Below are 15,842 nucleotides of genomic sequence, written 5' to 3'. Positions count from 1 at the left end.
TTTACTAAAAATACAAACATTAGCCAGACGTGGTGGTGCACGCTTGTGGTCCCAGCTACTCGGGAGGCAGAGGCAGGAGAAGCGCTTGAATCTGGGAGGCGGAGGTTGCAGTGAGCTGAGATCATGCCACTGCACTCACTCCAGCCTGGGCAACAGAGTGAGATTCTGTCTCAAAAAAGGAAAGAAGAGACCAAGAAACGCTGAGACATATTTTGAGATTGTAATAAGTTATAATTAAATCTCTGTAAACTCATTTAGATACCATCATTCTACCATTATTCTGAGCTCTTTTTTATCTTTTATTTTTTATGAAATCTTGAATTCTGGGGCTCTATCATTCGTGGAAGGAGTGGGTGGTGGGGTCAGAGGTGTCCGTCCTCCAGCAGGGAGAGTGCACCCTGGGAGGGTCCCCAGAGTCCGGGCAGCCAGCGTGAGGGTGAGAAGCTGCAAGTTCCGTTTCTCTTCCTGCCTGTTCTTCACCCTTGTACATTCCTTCTTCTTCCTTTTTCTGCCCATACTTATACTTTCTGCTCCGAAATGTTTGGGAGGCATCCCAAAAAACAGCCTGCTGCAGGTGAGGAAGGATGGTTGACAAGGCCGGAGAGATCGGTGGTAACCAGAGTGTGCTCAGCCCTCAGTGCGGGGCCAAGAACTGAGGACTTTTTCTCAAATGTGTTGGGGAGGTGAGGAGAAAAGTAACACAAAAAACATTCTGTTCTAAAAGGCTTCATGGAAAGACAACAAGGCCTGTGAGGAGAGAAGGGAGGGGGGCAGGAAGTTGTAAGGAGGCTATAGAATGGTCCAGACTGGCGACGATGGGGGGCAAGAGCTGCTAGGGAGACAGTGGGGCTGAGAAGGGAGGGCCGGTGCATGGAAGACCAGGAGTGGGGAAAAGGTGAGACGTGGCAGTGAGTCCAGAGGACAGCGGTGAGCCCCTCCCATAGAGACCCTCCTGCGTAAAGGTGGTCTTGTAGAATCATAGACTGCTGGGCCTGGAAGGGATGCTGCCTGGGGGAGAACTGGCATCTCAACTGGACACAGGGAAGTCCAGGAAGCAACTGACCTGAGGCTGAAGTTGACGAATTAGGTAGACACAAACCCATAGGACCCATGAAGGCATAACTGCAAAGGATCCTGGGAATCACCTAGATGACTGGCTTTTGCCAGTACTGGAATCCCCAGGGATCTCAACCATGAAATTAGGCATCCCCATCCCACTCAAAACACACCCAGTTTTTATTCATTTCAATAAAGGGCTTGTAGATAAAGAAAAAGGTTGAAAACCACAATAAGATTTAAAGGCAGGAAATGGAGGCCCGGAGAGGACAATACCTGCCTAATGCCACAGGGGTCCAATGCCACATAAGTGTAATGCCCCACGGGTCCAACGTCACAGGGGTCCAATACCACATGGGTCCAAGGCTCTCTCTTCCCATACAACTGGTTTGGAAGAATTCTAGAACACACAATGGGAGCACCCAACAGTCAGCTGGAAATGCGGGGACGAATGTCTTGCTCATCTCTTTAAAAAGCAGCATTTGTGGACCTACTGTGCACCTGCCGCTGCTTAAAGCCAGCAAGGCCAGCTGTGCAAATCCTAAGACGGGGCAATCAGCAAAAATCAGTGACTGCATAAGAGTAAAGAGGAATAGGAAGGAGAAAAGGAAAGCGAGAATGAGGAAGGGGGTTTGAGAAAGATTAAGAAGGAAGTGGGGCTTGCAGGAGTGGTTTTAACTCACTTGTTCTAGTCTCGAGTCATGTTTGTATTTCAGCTTTCCATGAATTTGCAGACGATTCATTTTAGGAGAAAACTGAAAAGGAGAGCAATGTTTCTAAGCACAGTCGGTCCAGTCAAAGAAGCCCACTCGACCTGACTCCTTTGAAAACCTGTAGATGCAACAAGTGGCAAATCCTGGCAGAAGGTCTCCTGTCAAACCCATGTGCATCCCCCCCAAGGCCCCGCCCTGCAGGCTGCTCTGTATGGCCCAGGTCAACTGAGCTTCTTCAGGACCCCGGAAACAGAGATCTTCCTTTATGAAGCCAACGGAGCATTCACATTGATTTACTGTTTGGCATTGAAACTAATAACTTTTGGTTTTAATAGTGATGGGTTGCTGAGCTCTGAAAAGCCCTGGCCTTGATTTAGCTGCTGTAAAAATGCACAACTAAACAGCCCCCCACCAGTTGCCTAAGAGCAATGTATGAAATCGCCCTCTGTGTTTACAAAGGAAATCGCCTGGTAGGAGTGTCATGATGACAAAGACAATTCCAGAACAGTCATTTTAGCTGCAACTGCCTCTCACCTGATCACTCCCAGTCTAGAATTAATGCTGCCTTCAGGTTATAAGAGGTTTCCTGTTGCAAAACAGAGGGGTTTTAACTCCAGGAGAGTACGCTCCTGCTCCCTTCTGTGCCACAAACCCTCCATGGCGCTCTGATAGGAAACTGCGCGCGTGACAGCCTCCTCTATCATCACCTGCTTCGCTATTACCCATCACCTGAGCAACTAGGAGCAAGTGAGGGCTGGGCTGCCCAGCCAGAGAAATGTAAACTTTCATGAACAAGAGGGAGGCAGCTTCTGAAATGGAATGTCATTTCCATAACAGATGACAATCCAGCAGGCATCTCCCTCCGGAGTGATTGGTGGAGTCTGCTTCCCACGTGTTAAACTCCAAAGCCGGGGCCAAAATAGGACCTGTGATGGGCCACAGACTGGGGCATGGGACAAGCAGATAGGAATGGCCGTGCTTCCAAAAGCACCCCTATGCTCATCTGCCAGCTTCTGGTTTCAAAGGAAAGGGAGAGGAGGTGATCAGGTAGCAAGACAAGAGACCCAGGAAGAATGAAGAAGATGACTTATAGGAAAGTTTAAAGCCAAAGCTTATCACCACCACACCCCAAATCTCCAGAGCCCCTTCTTTAGACCCAAGCTCCTTGGCTGAGCTCAAGGGTTTCCTTGAACGTCATCAGCCCTGACCTCTTCTACAGCATCCCTCTCCCCACAATATTCCCTTTGCAAGTTCAAGGAGCACTGGGCTTTGTGCATCCCCAACAGGGCAGTGACCTCTCCCGCAGCTCCTGGCTGGGCCCCGAGCCACCCTCCACCCTCAGCTATCCTACCTCCTTTGGGCTGCCCCACTCGTTCTACCTCCAGCTGTCCCGGGGTCTCTCCAAAGACATCGGGTCTGTTAGGGGCTGAACTGTGTCCTGGCAAAACTCATATGTGGAAGCTTTAGCCCCAAGACCTCACACTGTGACCCTATTTGGAGACAGCATCTTTGAAGAGGTAATTAAGTTTAAGGGGGATCACTAGGTGATTATCATGACTTAATCATGACTGGTGTGACATGACCACAGGGACATGTGCACACAGAGGAATGGCCATGAGGACATAGCAAGAAAACGGCTGTCTACGAGCCAAGGAGAAGCCTCAGAAGAAATCAACCCTGCAACACCTTCATCTTGGACTCCTGGCCTCCAGAACTAAGAGAGAATAAATGTCTGTGATTTAAGCCACCCAGCCTGTGGTACTTTGATATGGCAGCCCCAGCAAACTAACAGAGGGTTGATACCCTTCACCCAGCTTTCAAGACTCCCCAGATTCTGGTCCCCTCCATTTCCAGTCCCCCCTCACTCCCCTGGGCCACCCTCCATTTCCCCTTTGCCCTGCTCTCCCACACCCTGCCCCTCTCCAAGCCCCACCCATGCCCCACAGAGCTTTCCAGAACATGGAGAAAGGCTACCCACTCCACTGCTGAACTGTGTAAAGCCTGTGCAGGTGCTTTTTGTTGTTGTTGTTTAATCTAATTATTGTCTCCCAAACTAAATGTTGAATTCCTTAAGGACTGAAACCATGTGTCCACGGCACCTTATACAAATAGGCGTTACATTAAAGGTCAATTGAATAATTTATTCAATAACTAGGAAAATTTGATCTGCACAGAGACAACGGATCTGCTATAAGAACATTCAAATATGTCAATAGTAACACTATTTATTGGTGTCCACCACACGGGCACCTCTATTCTAAATGCTTTACATGTATTAACTTGTTTAAGAGCCCATGAAGTACATCCCACTATTAGCCTCTTTTACAGACGAGGAACCTTAAGCTGACGCACCTGCCCAGCTGGCTCAGCCAGGAAATGAAGGAGCTAAGAAGATAATGGCCTCTTCTTTCCTGAGTCATAAAGACCCGGAGTATAGAGAACCCCAAAAGTTTAGTGGTCTCAGGTCCCCCAGCCTGACAGCAAATTAAATTCCAACCTCCTAAAATGAAGTGCTGTCCACTTGCAATTATTTTGCATATCTCCACAGTTATAAATTTAATTTGCCCATTCGTCACTTTTTTCCTGTCCTTATTCTTGAAGTATTCAATGTAAAAATGTTCATATATAAAATATTTCATGCGTGATATTAGGTAGATAGATATAGATAAATTTCTTATGGCCTGTGTTTTTCTTCTTCCATTTATTCCCCCCTTCCTTGAATCAATGTTTCCTAATGTGTCCAGGCTGCTGAACCAGAAGCTTCAGGAAATGAACTGAAGAATCTGGAGTTCGTTTAATGATTCCTGTGCTCAGCCAAGTTGAGGAAGCAAGAGAGGATGGGTGGTGAGGAGCGTGCCTCCTGGGGCACCTGCAGGTGACTGCACTGGCTGTCCGGGGCCCTGCTTCAAGAGGAAAGTTCAGGCTGGGTGATCTCAGCAGGAAAAGGTGCTGTTACCTACTGATGATGACTGTCACAGGAGCAGGATTGGAGAGTGGTGGCCCACATGTCACAGGAGAACACCAAGCCATCAGTCAGTGGTGCACACTGTCATAGTTCTGCATTCCAGCTGTCTCTAAGATTTTAACTCCAACAGGTTAGGCTTATTCTTCCATCTCCCACTGGAAATACTTTATATGCCTTTAAAAAACTTGTCCATGTCGTTCCTAAAACATGTTAAGGACAGACTATTCAAACCTTAACCGTGATGCTTCTCAACTGTTTCCATGCCATGGCACACATAGATGGCCATGAAGCTGGTGTGCCACAGTGCAGCAAATAGGCACTTCTGGCCCCCAAAGAAAGGTCTGCGGGGAGCCCTGCTCCTTTAGGCCCCATGGACCATCACAAGGGCCAGGAGAACCAATGTCTCAGCTCACCTGTGTCACTAAAAGCCTGCAGATGAGCAACTGCCCCTGTGGACCTTAATATCAACGTGGAGCTCAACAGCAGAAGAGCTCTTTCTGCTTGCTGTGGTTCATGCTTCTTCGAATACCCGCCAGTTAAAAGTTGGCTTAGTAGAGCAGCTGCTGATGACCAGCCTCGCATCTCTCCCATCACGATCAGGCTGCCCTCCCTGATGCTGATCCCTTGCCCCCACTGAACTCCAGCCAAGCAGAGTCACTCCTGCAGTTTCACTGGGTTCAGGTTCACTGGACTATTTCTATTCATCATCCACAAAGACCTGAATTCTACATTTCTGACCTTACCAGTGAGACTTCCTAATACATTTATTCTTGGTTCTGCCTGGCTCAATGCTCTGTCTTCCAGATGTCTGGCTTCTTGTCACCCTTGTGCCTCCTTGGCATTGACCCAAGTGTCTCTCTCTTGTCCTGCCTCCCAGCAGCTAGGTGTACACAATTGGCCTCCCTCTCACTGTTCTCCTGCACAGCCCCTGCCCCTCACCCACTACTAGCCTTGCCTGCAAGAGTTGCTGGAGCAGCACAGCTCATGGTTCAAAGTCCCAGGGGTGGTGCCCACAAGAGGCAGGCTTTGTGATGAAATCACCAAAGGTTAAACATAAGCACACCAGGATGTGGGAAGACAGGCTGAGCATGGGGAGGGAGTAACGTTCCAGGAGAAGAGCATTATGGTCGAATTAGGAAGAAAAGGGTCATACATCAATTAAAAGCATAAATTACAGACTCAGGGTGAAATAAATGGAAAGGGCAGCAGCTTTTCATGAAGACACTAAGGCCCAAGAACTAAGAATTTGCGAAAAGTCATGCAGCTCATAAATCTAAGAGCAGGTATTAGCAACCATTGGCCTAAGGATGGGGCAGGAGCATTTCTGAACAGGTACAACTGTGAAGGATGCACATTTTCAGGCTAAAAGCAAAACAACATAAAACAAAACAAAAGGCTGGGTGTGAAAATGAGACACATGAAAGAAAAAATTATTAAGCTGGACTTTATTAAAATTAAAGAACTTCTGCTCTGCAAAAGACACTAACAAGTGAATGAGAAGACAAGCCACAGACATGGAGGAAATACTTGCAAAACCCATATCTGATAAGGAACTGGTATCCAAAATATACAAAGAACTCGTGAAACTCAACAATAAGAGAATAACAACCCAATTTAAAAAACGGGCAAAAGGCCTGAATAAACACTTCTCTAAAGAAGATTTACAAGTGAGAAATAAGTATACGAAAAGCTGCTTAACATCTTCTGTCATTAGAGAACTGAGACTTAACACGATAATGAGACAGCATACACTCTTATTAGATGGCTAAAATCCAAACACCGACAACACCAAATGCTAGTGAGGATGTGGAGCAACAGGAACTCTCATTCATGGCTGATGAGGATGCAAAATGGTACAGCCACTTTGAAGACAGTTTGGCAGTTTCTTGTAAAACAAAAACATAGTCTCCCCATACAACCCAGCAATCACAATCCTTGGTATTTCCTCAAATTAGGTGAAAAACTTATGTCCACACAAAAACCTAGAGGTGAAAATTTACAACAGCTTTATTAATAATTGCCAAAACTTGAAAGCAGCCAAGATGTCCTTCAATAGGTGAATAGATAAATACCATGGTACATCCATACAATGAAATATAAGTCAGTGATAAGAAGAAATGAGATACCAAGCCACAGGAAGACATGAAGAAATCTTAGATGCATATCGCTAAGTGAAAGAAGCAGATACGAAAACCATACAACAGGGACAGAGATTTATCAAAAGGAATATTTAGAGAGCAAAAAAGTATTCCTGAGAATTAAAAATACTATAACAGAGGTTAAAAAATCAACAAAAAGATTGGAACCAAAAAAAAAAAAAAAATCAAGGCGATCTCCCAGACACCCAAAAGAAAAAGAAATTGATAATAGGAAAGAAAGGACAAGCAAATGAAAGATTCAGCCCAGGAGGTCAAATATCCAAATCACAGGAGTGTCCAGAAAGAAAGAGTAGTGAAGACCAAGAGGAGCAAATTAACTCATAAAATCATCCTAGAAAACACCCCAGATCATGAAATTCTAGCTTAAAGGGCCTCACAAGCAGCCTGAATGCAATTGATGAAAGTAGGCCCATGGAAATGCACACTATGGTGAAAACTCAGAGCTCTCAGGACAAGCAGAAGACCCCTCCAACTTCCAGAGAGGACAAAGGCAAACGAAAAACAGGCCACAGGTAAGGATCAGGGATCAGGGATCAGGCTGGCTTCAGGCCTCTTGACAACAAAACCAGGAGCCAAAAAACAAGGGACTGAAGCCTCCGAAATTCTAAAGGAAAATGATTTCCTAGCTAGGAACAGAGCAGGTGTAAGGTAGAATCATGGCATTTTCCGACAAGCATGTTTTTTGTTTGTTTGTTTGTTTGTTTGTTTGTTTTTAGGCGGAGTTTCACTCTTGTTGCCTAGGCTGGAGTGCAATGGCGTGATCTCGACTCACTGCAATCTCCACCTCTTAGGCTCAAGCAATTCTCCTGTCTCAGCCTCCTAAGTAGCTGGGATCACAGGCGCCCACTACCATGCCCGGCTAATTTATTTTATTTTTAGTAGAGACAGGGTCTCGCCATATTGGCCAGGTTGGTCTCAAACTCCCGACCTCAGGTGATCCGCCTGCCTCAGCCTCCCAAAGTGCTGGGATTACAGGCGTGAGCCAGTGCACCCGGCCCAGACACGCATGTTCTTTAAACTCCTTCCCATGCACTGCTTCTTAGGAGATGGCCAGTGGGGGTGCTCAATAGCAAACCAAGAAAGAAGAACACTTCTCAGGAATGCAGGCCCTCTAGGGTCAAGCACCAGGAAGAGAAGAGAATCCCAGGGCAATGGTTGGGAGAAGCCAGGCCCCAGGAGGCACAGGGTCTGGGAAGCAAAGGGTGCAGGCCGGATGCCCCATCAGAAGCTCTGGGAGAGGCTTCCTCAAGTACATATCTTGAAGGTCAAGACAAATGACTCTGTGATGAATGGATAAAACTGAGCAACGGGAAAAAAAATTGAAGAAAATTGTCTTCAGGAAAAAAAAAATAAATGTTCGATCAAGTAAATGGTAAGTATCATTTACTACATGGCTTAGCTTCAAACAGCATTTACATAGCTGTAATAATGTACACTGTTGTAGTCAAAATCACAATATAAGTACATGAGAAGCATGCATGGATAGGAAGGGCATGAGTGGGGGTTGTGGGGGGTGACAGGGAGGAACCCGGTGTGCTTTATCATCTCCCCAGTGGGAAGGGTGCTCAACAACGAGACAGCAAGAAGGACTGCACCAACGCAGAATCTGTCGCTGCACCGCTGGTTAGCTAAAAGGATCCAAAGCAGTTGCCTCTTGGGAAAGGAATAACAGCAGGTGGGCCGAACAGGGTTGCTCTGAGTTGCGGAGGTGTGTGATTTGTAACAAGCCTTCTAAACCTATTTTGTTTTTTAAATCAGTTGTATGTACAGCTTTGATTTTAAAAGAAAACAAAAGTTAAACTGTTGTTCCATGAACTCTTAGTTGGGTAACCACCAGCAAGGGGATATTTATGATACTGATTATAGACCTCTAGGAAGGAATGTTCCTTAGTTTTTAGTTTTTTTTTTTTGGTGGGGGAGAACTTTTAAGTTCAGGGGTACAAGCACAGGTTTGCTATATAGGGAAATTTGTGTCATGGGAGTTTGAGGTACAGATTATTTCATCACCCAGGTATTAAGCCTAGTACCTATTAGTTATTTCTCCCGACCCTCTGCCTCCACCCTCTGAAAGGCCCTAGTGTGTGTTTTTCCCCCTATGTGTCTGTGTGTTCTCATCATTTAGCTCCCACTTATAAGTGAGAATATGCAGGATTTGGCTTTCTGTTCCTGCATTAGTTTGCTAAGGATAATGGCTTCCAGCTCCATCCATGTCCCTGTAAAGGACATGATCTCATTCTTTTTTATGGCTAAATAGTATTCCATGGTATATATGTACCACATTTTCCTTATCCAGTCTGTCATTGATGGGCATTTAGATTGATTCCATGTCTTTGCAATGGTGAATAGTGCTGCAGTGAACATTCATGTGCATGTGTATTTATCATAGAATGATTTCTATTCCTTTGGGTATGTAGCCAGTAATGGGATTGCTGGGTCGAATGGTATTTCTGTCTTTAGGTCTTTGAGGAATCACCACACCGTCTTCCACAATGGCTGAACTCATTTACACTCCCACACCAACAGCATATAAGTGTTCCTTTTCTCCACAACCTTGCCAGCATCTGTTATTTTTTTACTTTATAGTAATACTCATTCTGACTGGTGTGAGATGGTATCTCATTGTGATTTTCATTTGCGTTTCTCTAATGATCAGTGATGTTGAGCTTTTTTTATATGATTGTTGGCCACAAATATATCCTCTTTTGAAAGTATCTGTTTGTGGTTTTCTGAAGATAAAATGAGATGATCTATGGAGTTTAGAGGTGCCTCACACATTTATTTGCACTCAATATTCTTTTTTTTTTTCCCGACAGCTTCCAGGTGGAGCAACGGCTGAGGAGGCTGCTCTGCTCAGGTCACCTCTGGGCTGCCCACGATGACTGCAGGGAACGGTGAAAGAGCCTCAGGCACATAGAGAACCCCCTCCACCCCCCATCCAGCTTAGCTCAAGCCAAGGTCACCAACTGTAAGCTCCACAACATTTTACCAACAAAAGGCCCAGAGATTTCTCCCTCCATGGACACAGCTTCACTGGGAGACAGGTATGAATTCCCTCTAAAATAAAAGGATGTAGGCTGGTTTACTAACAAAGCCGCTCCGCTGGTTCCCGATGGACCAGGAAGTCTTTGGGACGAAGCATCTCCGGAGCTTATCGCTTCTACTACAGTAAGGGCACTGCGGCTGCCTTTCAGGGCTGAGGAGCCCAGAGCAGACCTTTCTCCTTCCCCTTGGTCTTGAGCCACTTCCCAGAGCCTCTCCAGAGCCTCCCCAGGCAGAAGCCCACCATCTGGATAGGCTGAGTCAGGACAAACGAACCGAGAACAGAGAAGAGAAGAGGGAGCCCATTTCTCTCTTGTAGGAGCTACTTCCTTGGGAATTTCTGTTAAAGACTTTCCTGAAGTTTAGAAGTGACCATTGAAGCTGAAATAATTATCAAAAAAAAACTTACTAAGGGCCAGGCACAGTGGCTCATGCCTATAATCCTAGACTTTTGGGAGGCCCAGATGGGCAGATCGCTTGAACCCAGGAGTTCAAGACCAGACTAGGCAACATGGTGAAAACTTGTCTCCAAAAAACACAAAAATTAGCTGGGTGTGGCGGAGTGCGCCCATAGTCCCAGCTGCTTGGGAGGCTGAGGTGGGAGGATCCATTGAGCCCAAGATGTTGAGGCCACAGTGACTCATGATTGTGCCACTGCACTCCAGCCTGGGAAACACAGCAAAATCCTGTCAAAAAAAAAAAAACTTAAAAAGAAATTTTATCTCCTCCCAGAAATAAATAAAATTGAGCTAAGCTTCATTTGCCCTTTTTCTTTTGCAGTTCGGAACATTTTGTTGGACTATGATATACTTAACAGGAACATGCCCAAATCACAAAAACTCAGCTCAGTGAATTTCTACAAAGTGAATCCATTCTGGCGCCAGGCACCCAAACCAAGATCAGAACTTCACCTGCTGCCTCATGCCCTTCCCAGCAAACCTTCCACCCAAGGTAAACGCTTGCAAGGAGCCTCATGGATGTGTTCTTTGTATCTGACTCCTTTTCCTCAATGTTACGTCTCTACATAGTTTATTCATTCTCACCAAGTGACATTCCATTGTCTACTGTTGACATATATTTGGAGGGTTTCTTGCAGTTGGCTATGACAAATACACTGCCTTCATTTGCCTTTTGTGAATAACATTGACGGGAGAGGATTTTGAAGTAGGAGAACGGGTAAAATGGATGAAAACAGGCATGCATATTAAATGTACATGCAGGTATCAATTAGCCTCCATTTACCTACCTGGCTTAAGATGCAGAATTTGAGGGAAGAAAGGAATCACAGGCCATTATGAGAAGTAAATCAGATAAAGTTAAAAAAAAAAAAACTATTTAAAACGGCCTTCAAAGAATGTCTAGGACATGTACACTGCATTGTCTTTTCACTAAACTGTGACTAATTAAAAATAATTATTCGAGGCCGGGAGCAGTGGCTCACGCCTGTAATCCCAGCACTTTGGGAGGCCGAGGCAGGTGGATCACGAGGTCAGGAGTTCAAGAGCAGCCTGACCAACATGGTGAAACCCCATCTCTACTAAAAACACAAAAACAAAAAAAAATTAGCCGGGCATGGTGGCACACGCCTGTAATCCCAGCTACTCAGGAGACTGAGGCAGGAGAATCGCTTGAACACAGGAGGCAGAGGTTGCAGTGAGCCGAGACTGCACCATTGCACTCCAGCCTGGGTGACAGAGTGAGACTCCATCTCAAAAAAAGAATAATAATAATAATTATTATTATTATTCAAAACACGGTGCTAGTCAAAGACATCCTCTGCGGCTTTGCAGATCCCTTTCTGTCCAGATGAAAGTAATAAATAGTCTTTGAGGCTAGTTTGGCCAGACTAGTCTGAAGAACATCATTCCCCAGCACATGGGACGGGTTTTATAAAACACTCCCGTGGTCAACTGGGCTTGGAAACATTAGGTTCACCAATGTATTTATTTACTGCAGAGCCTCTTAGAGATTCATATACAGTGCTCATGGACACTGTGTGCAAGTCTTCAGGCAGGAAATATGCTATACAGTGTTTCCCAAGTCATCTCTTTTCAAATGGAGCATCTTTTCAAATGGACCTCTTTTCAAATGGAGCATCTTTTTTTTTTTTTGAAGACAGAGTCTCGTTCTGTTGCCCAGGCTGGAGTGCAATGGTGTGCTCTTGGCTCACTGCAATCTCCACCTCCCAGGTTCAAGTGATTGTCATGCCTCAGCCTCCTAAGTAGCTGGGATATTACAGGCACACGCCAGCTAATTTTTGTATTTTTAGTAGAGACAGGGTTTTACCATGTTGGCCAGGGTGGTCTCAAACTCCTGGCATCATGTGATCCTCCAGACTCGGCCTCCCAAAATGTTGGAATTACAGGCATAAGTCCCCGTCCCCAGCCAAATGGAGCATCTTCTGAGACTCTATGCCACAGAACACACCTGGAGAAATAGTGTCTGGATTCACTCACTCATGCCCCAAGCTTTCAGTGCATGCTAGATACAGCCAATACCAACGTAAGCATGACACCATCCCCAATCTTAAGAAGATCATGAATTAATAAAGTCTAGGGCCTCCTAAAGGAGGACAAGAAAAGAAAAAGACATTAGAATGTCCTGAGGGCCTAATATGTACTAGGACTCAGCTAGCCATTGCATTAGTATGGTGGGGCTGTCATAACAAAACACCACAGACGGGGCGGGGCGGGGGAGCTTAAACAACCGGAATTTATTTCCTCTCAGTTTTAGAGGCTGGAAGTCCTAGATCAGGGTGTTGGCAGGGCTGGTTTCTTCTAAGGCCTCTCTCCTTGGCTTGTAGATGGCCGTTCTCTGCCTGTGTCTGCACAGGTCTTCTCTCTGTATCTGCCTGTCTCCTGATCTTTTCTTATCAGGACACCACTCAGATTGGATTAGGGCCCACCCTAATAACCTCATTTTACCTTAACTACCTCTTTAAAGACCTATCTCCAAATACAGTCATATTCCGAGGTACTGGGTGTTAGGAAGTCAACATAGGAATTCTGGGGTATGAGGATGCAATTCAACCAATAACAGGAATTTTATCTCATGCAATACACAAAATCAACCCCAATGTCACTATTCCTATTGCTCTTTCATAGCTCAGAGAAGGTTAGCACCACTATGATAAGAAGGTGGAAAAGGAACATAAACGTCTCCCCAAAGCCCAATTTCTCAGCCTTCACAGCTAGTGCTCACTTGAGAAGATGCATTTCTATGCACAAAGATGATTTTATGGATGTTATGCAAAATATGAAAAAAAAACCCTGAATGCTTGTCACTTTTGTAACAATTTAGAAATAAACCCAATTCTTCACACTTCTAATTGTACAGGAGTCATTGATGGTTAACGAGTCCTTTCAAATGTCCGATCAGATAGTGTCACTTTTTAGAACACATGAAATAATTTGGTCATTATTCCTAAGTACCCAATTACAAAAGGACATTGCTGACGTCTCAAAATGAATATTTCCAAAATTTTGATAATGAGGTTACTTTAAACATCAAGCACGAAGTGAGCTGTTCCAAGCTTCTAGGAGCCCAGAACACATAAAGGACACAGCAGGCTCTCCACTGCCGCCATTTCACTGAGTCTGTTCCTGTGGACCCCACACTATGAACAGCCGCAGCAAACTTCCCAGGCTGGAGCCTCTGGCTTCTCCCCTAGTCACGCGTGTCCCTGCCAACAGCATGGGCGTCCCAGCAATGAGTTCATGTCTTCCCACACCATCCCTAACCACTGAACAACACCCCTTGAAAAGGCGTTGGTGAAGCCCCATTCAGCCATCTAAAGCAAAGAGGCAGCAGCAGCCCCTTCACTCTCAACAGACAGGTGTCTCTTTAGACACAGAGATGTCGCAGAGAGGAAGTCTGGCCAATAGAATTACAGACAAAGCTTCAGGTCCCCTGCTCTGCCGCAGACTGGCAGACTAGTCACGTGGCATGGACCAAACCACCTCCCTCTCGGAGGCTCGGATCCCCATCTGTGAATGGAGATGATTGTCAGGAAGGTTCATAAGATAGAAGACAAAGTGTAAGGAGCGTCGGGCCAGGCTCATGACAGTAGGAGACACTGCTGTGAATACCACCATTATTAGCTAAACTGCAATGGGAAATAAAGCTTCAGTCTTTGATAACTGCCCAGAGGCAAGTGTGGTCTCGGTGGGGTGCTGAGAGAAGGGCATGAGGGCAGGCTAGTGTGTACAGCCAGCAGGGGAGCTTTAAGTGAGGACTTGCCTGCTGCAGAAAGCTTCACCTGTCAGGCTGGACGCTCGGCCCTAAGGCAGCCATAGGGATACAGCTCCAGATCCCAACCCATCAGTCTCAGTCCAGGCAGGGACTCAGCTCACGCCATGGAGGCACCTCAGGCACCAGGCAGGCCAGCCCTGGAGCCTCCACCGCCTTGTAGCCAAGAGACCTGCCAAGAGTTGAGACATCTGCAAAATGAAACAAAGCAAAGCAAAACAAAACTTGGGCGAGTGACCGTTAAAACGAAACAAGCACCTGGGGTCTGGGGACGCCTAGAGAGGAGAGAAGAAACCGGTGACTTAGATGTTCAGAGTGAGGACTCCAGAATCAAAGCCGTCGGGTTCACAACCCGGCTCTGAAGCATCCAATCTGCCTGGCCCGGCCAAGGAAGCATTCTCACCTCTCTGACCTCTGGATTCCTCCTTGGCAAGATGGGATCCGGACCAGGTGAGACAGGCACCTGGGGTGCAACATTTAAGGAGGCGCCCACTCTTGGGGTTGTGCAGGTGGAGAGTCAGCCCTGAGAGTGAGCCCTTCCTTAAATTCTGGACCTCAGGTTCCCTGCTAGCCTCACCCTGGTCCTGGCCTGTTTGGGAAGAGCTTGGGGCACAGGGTGGTTGAGTAGGACTAGGAGAAACCTGCAAAGCTCAGCAGAGTGCCTGAGATACGGGCTCGCCACCCATTAAGCTCCTGAAAACAGACTCCAGCCTCCTGCAGACCTCTCCCAGGCCAATCCTCTCCAGAGTTTACCTGAAGAACGTTTCTAGCAGCCGGGAACTAGAACTTCACCGAAACCGGGTTCCTTCCTCCCCACACCCGCTGTTCCATCTCCCAGGGGTGGTGGCGGAGCTCCCAAGGCGGCTGTGGACAGCGGGCGCCCCCGGGACGCGCAGGGCCACGCGCTCGAGGCCCCTCCGTGCGCCCCGCAGGCTCCGTGCCCCTGGACAACTCCAGCTGCCCGGTTCATCCTTTTCAGCACGCAGCCTGAGATCAAACGGACCAGAGATGAATGCCTAAAACACAGAGTGGCTGATTGGGCAGATATGTCTTAAGTTTCCAAATTAATAAATATATCGTTGTAGGCTAAAGTTTCCAAATAATAACAATACTAACAATAGTAAGCTAATAGAAAGGAATGGCTCAACAGGGTAACGCTGGCCCACGGGCGTCCAGAAATAGTTGAAAGGCGTTTGTCCCACAACGTTTGGTAAGCGAACACTGCACCGCGCACTCGCTGGTTCTGGGCTCCCAGGTGACCGCTGTTTCCGTTCCCACCAATCCCGTCCCGCTGCGCCTCGCCTGTGCCCGCTGCGAGTGGGATTCGCCATTCCCAGACTCCAGGCAGCAGCCAGGAACGCGCCGCGCGGGCCGCGTCACCATCGCCTCGGGCTCGCGCATCCTTGGGAAACGGCCTCGGGAGCGCGCTGTGGGGGGTGCAGGGTGGAGTCCCCTCCCCCTTCCCCTCCACCTTCCGGGGACGCAAGGGCGCGGGGGCCCTGATCCACCGACAGGTGGCGCTACGGGCCCAGCCACCGCGCTCCAGGGCCGCGTGGGCTCCGCTCCTGTGACCGACATGCGGGGGCGCTGCGGGGCGCGGGCTGGTGGCGCGGGCCGGGGACACAGGCTGGGGGCGCTCCAGGTGGGGCGGGCTGGGGCCGC

The 15,842-nt window shown here is 47.2% G+C and overlaps 2 long non-coding RNA genes across 3 annotated transcripts; one reads left to right on the top strand and one right to left on the bottom strand.

The window, feature by feature from the left end:
- Positions 1-256: 256 nt before the first annotated feature.
- Positions 257-5,708, bottom strand: LOC129048394 (uncharacterized). Its single transcript, XR_008510714.2, has 4 exons — positions 4,122-5,708; positions 1,740-1,811; positions 1,333-1,456; positions 257-747 (listed from the first exon to the last, which is right to left on the bottom strand). It is a non-coding gene; the product is annotated as an uncharacterized LOC129048394 (long non-coding RNA).
- Positions 5,709-5,792: 84 nt separating this feature from the next.
- Positions 5,793-13,258, top strand: LOC129048393 (uncharacterized). 2 transcript variants are annotated; one of them, XR_008510713.2, is made up of 5 exons: positions 5,793-7,405; positions 7,937-8,265; positions 9,707-9,934; positions 10,713-10,883; positions 13,037-13,258. It is a non-coding gene; the product is annotated as an uncharacterized LOC129048393 (long non-coding RNA). The 2 variants fall into 2 exon arrangements; XR_008510712.2 differs by having other exon boundaries at positions 7,610-8,265; positions 13,037-13,242.
- The last annotated feature ends 2,584 nt before the right edge of the window (positions 13,259-15,842 follow it).

This window comes from Pongo abelii, chromosome 8 (genome assembly GCF_028885655.2).
Source record: "Pongo abelii isolate AG06213 chromosome 8, NHGRI_mPonAbe1-v2.0_pri, whole genome shotgun sequence".
Lineage (NCBI taxonomy): Eukaryota > Metazoa > Chordata > Mammalia > Primates > Hominidae > Pongo > Pongo abelii.
Note: the sequence above shows the minus strand (reverse complement) of the source record. Positions and strands in the feature narration are given on the sequence as shown.